Below are 8,710 nucleotides of genomic sequence, written 5' to 3' on the forward strand. Positions count from 1 at the left end.
TGGGAGCTAAAAGTCTAGGTTGGTGGCTCCTAGGATCTTATTTATATTAGGGTGGCAGTACAATAAAAAGTAAAAAGACAAGAGTGCCCATGTGGCACATATAATGATATAATTGGCATGGTTAATATCGCACAACTATTTTTGTCTTTTTTCACCATCATGAAATTTTGTTGAACAGCACCCTGTTTTCCATTCCCTTTTGAGTCTCATTTTCCTCTTCAAAGAAGACAGTTTTTGCCTTTCTTCAGACCTTCAAATGAAACATGTAAGAGCTGGCTGAATTTCATTATTTTTGACAAAACCATTACAGATATGCCCTTTCTTTTCATAACCAACACTTCCTACCTCTCCAGCATCCAGGACTGCCATATTCTGCAGCAGATCATCACTTGGTTGGTCCACCTATCCCTCCAGTAACAAAACTTTCTAAGTTCTTCACTTGGGCACCTGTATTTTGTCCTCACTATTAGATTGAATTAGAGGAGACATATTACTTAGTTATAACAAAGAGAAATAAAAGAGGGAACAAAGGATTAGATTGATATTCCAAAACCAACATGAGAATGCTTTCAGTAGATGGTGGCTGCAATCTGGTAAGTTGGGAGACTGGATTTATAGACAGCCCATAAGGGAAATCCACAATATAACAAGGGAGATCGGTGCATGCTTCAAATGGACAAGGAAATCAGCTAATGGTTTAGCTGACACGTTGGCTAAACAAGGCACTGTGAGGGAGAGTATGTTCTGGGCAGTTTTGTAAGAAAGATTACTGGGGCTCAACACCTACTTAGGGGTTGACAGCTGTACTTAAATCTGGAAAGTTATTTTTGAAGTGATCTAATGAAGTTACCGTTTCCAAACAAAAAAAAAAAAAAATTCCAAAACCAACATTTAATCACCTTCCTCCCCACCATTAATTTGCACACAATACCCATATGGTCTTAAAAGAGCCAACAGTTTTAACTTTCATCTCCTTCACAGATCGATCGTTGACTGTAGCTGAGTGAGGACATCAAAACCAGCACTATTTCTCACTATCTACAACTCCATACCAGATGACATTAGAACTTTAGTTGAAAACACCTATCCAAATCCCATTCATTTGCACCTACTGCAATCCAATGCAGAGTAATCAATTAACCAGGTAACAAAGAACTATTATAGGGCTTCTCATCTTTGCAACTTGGTGCTAGCCAATGGGCCAAATATTGTATTTATTCTGTAAGTGCTTCTTTTCCTTCTTTTCTTTTGTTTTTTCTGGCATATGATATATTCAATAGGACAAAACGTCCCATTGAGTATAGACAAAAATAATTATGCTAAAACAATTGTTTATCTATATATATATATACACACACACATACACACAAACACATATATGTATGTATGTATGTATGTAGAATACAGAATTAGTTCATGACATATTGCACACATTAAAGCACATTAACGTCCTACTTTTATATTCCCTTTCTTCCATCAAAGATTCTATTATCTCAATGTGTCTATTCTTTGTTACACAGTCCGGCTTGGGAACTCAGGCTCTGAAAAGGCCTTAGGGACTCTTAGCTATCAGCTCTTTCATCCCTCATTGAATCCTTGGAAGAGGTTTCCTTGATTTTTTTCCCCTTGACAGAAGAATTTGGACCCCTCATCCTTCTGAGATTTTCTTTTGTGCCTTTCTTCTCTGTCTTCTCTTGTGGTAATACAACTCAGTTGGGTCCTGTGATTGCTATGGAAAGGACTGGTACCTACCAAAATTAGAGCTTTTCGTTGGAAAGTGCATCATGTGGAAATAAATACCTGTTAGAATCTCCATGAGTGAAGGCTTAATTGGTAGCTCTCCTAAAACATGTTTTGTTTGTAGAAAAGGTGGTGAATCCATGAATGAAGGCCTAGTTATTCTTTCTTTTTTTTCCTTTTATTTTTCTGATTGGTATTTGGGGATTTGTTTTTCTCTCTGTTTGGATGCAGTTGGACCTGTCCAGGAAATGTGGAAAGTATCTTGAGTCCTTTCTTCTCTCCACCAAAAAACGGAGCATCTTATGGAGCTAACAGGGGCACCTATATTGTGTATTTGTGAGGAAAGGAATGCTATAATTTTCAAAGAGAAATATCAAAGGAAGCTATAGTTGAAAACATTCTCATTAGGGTGCCACTTAAACTACTGTAGAGATGTAGAACAATAATGTGGTCCCCACTGCTGTATGCCAGTTTATGTTGCTTAGTTGGTAGTTATTTTCTGTTATCTTTTAGCATATGTAAGCAGTAGGGGTAATTCTGGTTTTTACCCTGTTTTAAACCATTAATATAAATAGTTGAGTGGGGCGACAATCTTAGTTATGACCCCCACTCTTCTTTGATTTTCTCCTCTTCGTATTCTCTCTTCTCATTCTCCTCTTCTTCTCTTCTTCTTCTTTTATTGTCAGCTTTCTTTCTTGTTTATTTTACATTAAAACTAGGACTGATTGCAGTCTTACCAGACAAGTACTAGGAACATCTCATATTCCCTTATGAACGAAGTTTGGGAAAGTCTGACTTGCTCTTGGAGTTGGGGGTGTTTTAGAAACATGGGTGGATAATTGCCATATATTCTGTCAAGACCTATTGGTACTGGGGACTCAACAAGGGCATAATTATTGGTAGTCTTGCAAGGTTTAAGACTCACTAAAGATTTGACTTCTAGTTGCTTGATGGTGGAAGGGGACTCTCATATAGTAGTTAGATGATTGAGAGGAAGATGCATGGATTCTTGGAAAAATAGACATGTTATGAGAGAAATCAAATACATGGCAGAAGAACTGAAGACAAGCTTCTATTGAATTCCTAGATCTTCCAACAATTTGGCAGATAGCTTACTACATGAGGAGAAACCAGAACTCAATTTGTTTTTAGAGTTTGATTACCTAAATTGGCAATATGTACAAACAGTGGGGTGGCTAGCAGGGGCTAGGCCAAATATAGGGGTGTTTAGGCACTGCAATGTAATTTCTTTATTCAACCAATAGAATTTCAGCTAGTGATGAAAAAGGTAACACTGCAGTAGCTAGTATCATGAGTCATAACCTTGAAAATAGTGAGCATTCTCCATTGTCTTCTTACTGTCTTACACATTCATGAGCCATTTCCCTATCCCTGATGTTTGCCTAATCTTCCTATATCTCAAAACAAACAGATTCAGGAATTAACTCTTCCCATTCACTTCCATTCAGCATAACACACAGAATTACCACCCTCTAATCTTCGCTGTAGCCCTTTCTCACTAGCATCTCTTTTGTTAGACATTTCTCTTCTTCTGCAACCCAAGTGAAGAATCTAATCTTAGCGGGAGCTGCTCCTCCCAGACAATCTTACTAGGAAAGGAACCTGTCACAAGCAATGAAAATTAGTCCTTTAATTCTGCACCCAGTTCAATAGATCTGATACCTGGGCCACCTCTGGTTGTTAAAATTTCTTCTAAAGGAAGGAGACAAGGAGTCCAGATCACTGAATCACTCTGTCTAGTGTGGGAAGGTGCCACTGAAACATCTTTGCTTATAGTCGGCCACCTCCAGTTGTTAAAATTTCTTCTAGAGGAGACAAGGAGTCCAGATCACTGAATCACTTGTCTAGTGTGGGAAGGTGCCACTAAAACATCTTTGCTTATAGACATCAAAAACATTCTGGATATAGTTCTTTTAATGGTCTTTCCTCACACCATGGATCATTCCAGAAACTCAACCTACTTCCATCCCCTATATTGTATTTCACACCCTTAAAAGAAGGAAAGCCTTGTAAATACCTTTCCATACTCCTCATCCATAAGGGTGGGTTTGGTTCATAAGCATCCCAACCATTGGCCTGGACACCATATGTTTCTGCAATCAGCATTCTCCATAGCTCACTTGGTTCGATTAAGAGCCTCCAGAACCATCCACCCAACAGAGCAAGATTGAAATTCGTCATTTTTCTGATTCCCAACCCTCCATACTTGATTGGCTTACAAATCTGGTCCCAGCTCACCAAATGATAGTTGTGGGTATCCTTCCATCCAATCCCAGAGAAATATCTCATCAATTTTTCTAGCTTCTCAGCAATCTCCATCAGGATGGGGAAGGGGAACATGTAGTAGACTGGAATGCTAACCAAAACACTTTTAATGAAGGTTAACTTGCCCCTCTTTAGATATCTGAATTTCCAATAGGACAATATTTTTCCCACTCTTTCCACTACCGGAGGCCAAATACTTTTTGATATGCACCTTGCCCCTACTGGAGCCAAATCTTGCAGGTTTTCAACCTCCACCATTGCCATCATTTCACTTTTAGCTAGGTTGACTTTTAGTCCTGAATCACCTCAAAGCAACATAGGATGATAGGAGTACCTTAATTAATAACTTGCTCTGATTTTACATCACAAAAGAATAGTGTGTCATCTGGAAACTGAAGGAGGATTCTTAAACCATTTCTTCCAACTTCAAAGCCTTCTAGACATCCCCCACCAATAGCGCTATCTGTCATCTTGCTTAGACCTTTCAATAACTATGAGAAATAACAAGGGTGAAAATGGGTCCCCTTACCTCAGCCCCTGGAACTTCTGAAGTTGCCTCTTGCAAGGCTAATGAGAGAATGTAAGATCTTACTGTGGCAACACACACTTTCATCCAGTTTCTCCACTTCTGCCACAAGGGCGAAAGTGGGTCCCCTTGCTTCAGTCCCTGGAATTTCTGAAGTTGCCTCTTGCAAGACTGTTAATGAGAATGGAAAGTCTTGCTGTGGTAACACACTTTCATTCAATTTCTCCACTTCTTCCCAAAGGGAAAATCTATTATGATGGAAAGACATGTGATACCAGAAAGGATTTGACCAATGAAAACCCCTGTGAATTTTGATGAAAACCCACATGATCGGTTACCACTTTTACGGTTCTAGTTGATTGGTTATAGTTTTTCTGGTATCATGTCTTTCTGGCATCATAGTCAAACCCCTACCCAAAATGCATTCTACCCATCATGTAAAACAAGGAAGCCCCGTTCACTTGAGCATAGGTTTCTTTTTCTGATAAGTACATTTGATCATAGGTTTTCTCCGAGTCAATTTTGCATACAAAGCCTTTTCTCTCACTCATTCTTCTTTGTTTTTTATCAGCAAGACAATTTTTCTTGTTGAATTTATTAACTTATTGGCAATTAAGACTCCGACCAGAATGCTTGTTATGTACAATAACCCCTTGGAATATAGAGATAATAGAACCCAGCACCACTCTTAATCCTGATGTTAACATTTTTTCAATGATCTTATACACACTTCCCATAGACTTAGCCTGTAGTGGAGGTAGTAATCTTAGACATGCCAAACTTATTGTCTGATGTGATAACACTTAAGCGCTAGGTCGACTATTGTTGCTTGTAGTAGAGGTGGATTAGACCTTTTAAATGATATGGTATTTTGCCTATGTTGAAATCCATAGGGAGTTGGGCCCAACCACATCTTACCGAGCCCAACTGTCAAAGTCATTGTATCCCAAGGACAACATTAGCTCCACTTAGCTCCAGTGGGTACAAGTCAACATTGAGTTCTTGTCCTTAGACCTAAAGCCCAACATCTTGGCAATAGCCCATCACAGTCATGGCTATTACTGTAAGCTACGTGGACTGAAAAGGGATTTGTGGGTTGTACCACAAGGTCCATCGGTATAGTAAAGTCCATTGTGATGAAATTTAATGTGTTGCCACTGGCCATGAGCATAGACACTTTCTGGCCCATTAATTGGCCTTTCACTCTCATGGTTTGAGGGAAAGCTAGGCCTGTCAAGGCCTGAAGAGAGATCTCAGTTAGCCTAGGGCTCATTGGATTTCACAAGTTCAACCAGCAGGATCTGGTCCAAGTAGTTGGACCCATTCAGCTCATCCACATCCTTTGGTTGTAGCAAGAATACCAAGATTTACAATTATGGCCTGATGTGAACTTTTTCTGACAAGTAGCATAAACTTATCCAACCATTTAGCAGGGGTTGGAAGGAATGGAGTATTTACCTTGGAGGTCGTTTTCGGGTAGTTTAACCACTCTTGGATCCTGGCCAAACTGGTTGCCGCTATCATTGTCATGAGCTTCCAAGCTTTAACCTCCAGGAAGGATACTTCTCTCAAGCCTCCAACAAAACATCAAACTAGATCCTTTCCAGGTCAGCCATGGACTCATGTGGCCAAGTTTTCAAACTCAACAAGCCAATATTATATTTCTTACGAAGCTAGTTTGTTCAAGTTTTGAGAAAATTTCATCGTAATCCTCATAATTAGATGGTCCAAACCTTACACAGATGGCCTCAGTGAAATCCAGCCAAGTCAAATGGGGGTGTAAATGTTTACCACTGGCAACACAATATAGCCTCACCATCCAGATCTACCCCCACGAAAAAACAAGATTGTCAAAAAGAGGACAAACTACTGGGAGTGTCAACGGTATTCGAAAATCCAATTTCGAATTCGATATTTGGTATAATCGAATCAAATTTGGATAATTTGAATATTTAATTGGTCGAATTCAGATGTCCTATTCTTACTGAATAGTTAATCGGATTCGAATTCGGATATGACCTGATTAGATTCAATAAATATTCGAATTCAACCGATTATTTAATTCTTATATATAATATATAAAATATTTTATATAATTTATATATAATAATTAAATTATATAAATAATTTATATACTTTATATCAATAAAAATTTTATTTTATATATTAATTAATTATCTAAAATCTTTAATTAATCGAATCAAATATTCGAATATTTAATCGGATTTGAATTCGGATATTAATTTTCAATATCCGTCGGATATCGAATTTTCTAATCGGGTTCGAATTTGGATATTGCCTGATCTGATTCTACACTTTCACTTCTTAAAACCCACAATATCTACACTTTCACTTCTTAAAACCCCTCCAATTCCAAACGGACCCGGATTCCCAAAAATGCTCCCATCGAAGTTTAGCTTAAGGAGGTCTAACTTGGGGGGGGTCCCAAAATCCCTTAAAGATTTCTTCTTAGCTGACGAAAAAGCTGCAGTTGCTCCCCACTTCCTTATTATGTCATCAAAACTAAGTCTGAAAATAAACTCAATGACTTAACCCAGAGAGCCACTTTTTCCATGACTAATGACCTGAATCACAGAAACTTGTAGAGCATCTTCTAAACCAACCAGGATGCTAGATTCGCATGGCTCCCAAGGATCCAAGGACTTAGCCAGGTTGACCCTTGTTCAAATTCTGGACTTGTTGACAACTTCACTAGATAAGATCTTCTTTGACCAACATTTTAACAACGAATCCTTGTCCAGCTATTTTGAAGCACTCCACTCTTTGCTTTGATACCAAATTGATGCATTACAGTGATCCAAATTTCCAGGAGGAAAACAAAAAATTCTCGAGTTACTGATTTAAACTTTCTTGTGAGTTCTAACTTTTTTTTATCAGTGAAGTACTAAAAATCACCCAAAAATAAACACAGTTATGGATTGAAATTGTTAGTCACCAGCATTTTCTCCTTTTACAAGGGAAAGGATCCTCCAGATGAAAAGGACTAGAAGGTGATCCCCGGTTTGTTGGGTGACTCAGGGTACTCTATTTGGTCTATTCCTGTTTTTGAGAAAGGAAACAATACAATTTATGCTTATATACCTTTTTGCATCAGGACCAGGTTTTGATCTTTTTTATATACTAGTAAATGTTCATTATTTGTTGGATGCCTTGCCTTACAAAAAACTAATAACAAACCAAATACTAATGCTTTCTGAATTTCCTCGTCACATTAAGAAACTGAAAGAAAACTAAGCAAACCAAACCCACTCATTTAGGGCAGGGGTGTGGAGGAGAAGAGGGACTCTTGCTAACTAGTGATGACTGAAATATGGTGAAGATCAAAACCTCCTAATAATTTGAACAAAACAGCACTAACATATGTTTCAAGAATAGTTAGAAGAATGGATTTAAAACTAATCAGATTTATTCACCCAAAACTGCTCCCATCGAAGTTTAGCTTAAGGAGGTCTAACTTGGGGGGGGTCCCAAAATCCCTTAAAGATTTCTTCTTAGCTGACGAAAAAGCTGCAGTTGTTCCCCACTTCCTTATTATGTCATCAAAACTAAGTCTGAAAATAAACTCAATGACTTAACCCAGAGAGCCACTTTTTCCATGACTAATGACCTGAATCACAGAAACTTGTAGAGCATCTTCTAAACCAACCAGGATGCTAGATTCGCATGGCTCCCAAGGATCCAAGGACTTAGCCAGGTTGACCCTTGTTCAAATTCTGGACTTGTTGACAACTTCACTAGATAAGATCTTCTTTGACCAACATTTTAACAATGAATCCTTGTCCAGCTATTTTGAAGCACTCCACTCTTTGCTTTGATATCAAATTGATGCATTACAGTGATCCAAATTTCCAGGAGGAAAACAAAAAATTCTCGAGTTACTGATTTAAACTTGCTTGTGAGTTCTAACTTTTTTTATCAGTGAAGTACTAAAAATCACCCAAAAATAAACACAGTTATGGATTGAAATTGTTAGTCACCAGCATTTTCTCCTTTTACAAGGGAAAGGATCCTCCGGATGAAAAGGACTAGAAGGTGATCCCCAGTTTGTTGGGTGACTCAGGGTACTCTATTTGGTCTATTCCTGTTTTTGAGAAAGGAAACAATACAATTTATGCTTATTATACCTTTTTGCATCAG

General features: G+C 38.2%; 1 long non-coding RNA gene across 1 annotated transcript; it reads right to left on the reverse strand.

The window, feature by feature from the left end:
* LOC148843288 (uncharacterized) lies at positions 1 to 449 on the reverse strand. The gene is made up of 2 exons (XR_016103296.1): positions 346 to 449; positions 1 to 250 (listed from the first exon to the last, which is right to left on the reverse strand). It is a non-coding gene; the product is annotated as an uncharacterized LOC148843288 (long non-coding RNA).
* Between the last annotated feature and the right edge of the window lie 8,261 nt (positions 450 to 8,710).

This window comes from Nelumbo lutea, chromosome 8 (genome assembly GCF_056320005.1).
Source record: "Nelumbo lutea isolate HS-2025 chromosome 8, American lotus-T2T, whole genome shotgun sequence".
NCBI classification, from domain to species: Eukaryota; Viridiplantae; Streptophyta; class Magnoliopsida; order Proteales; family Nelumbonaceae; genus Nelumbo; species Nelumbo lutea.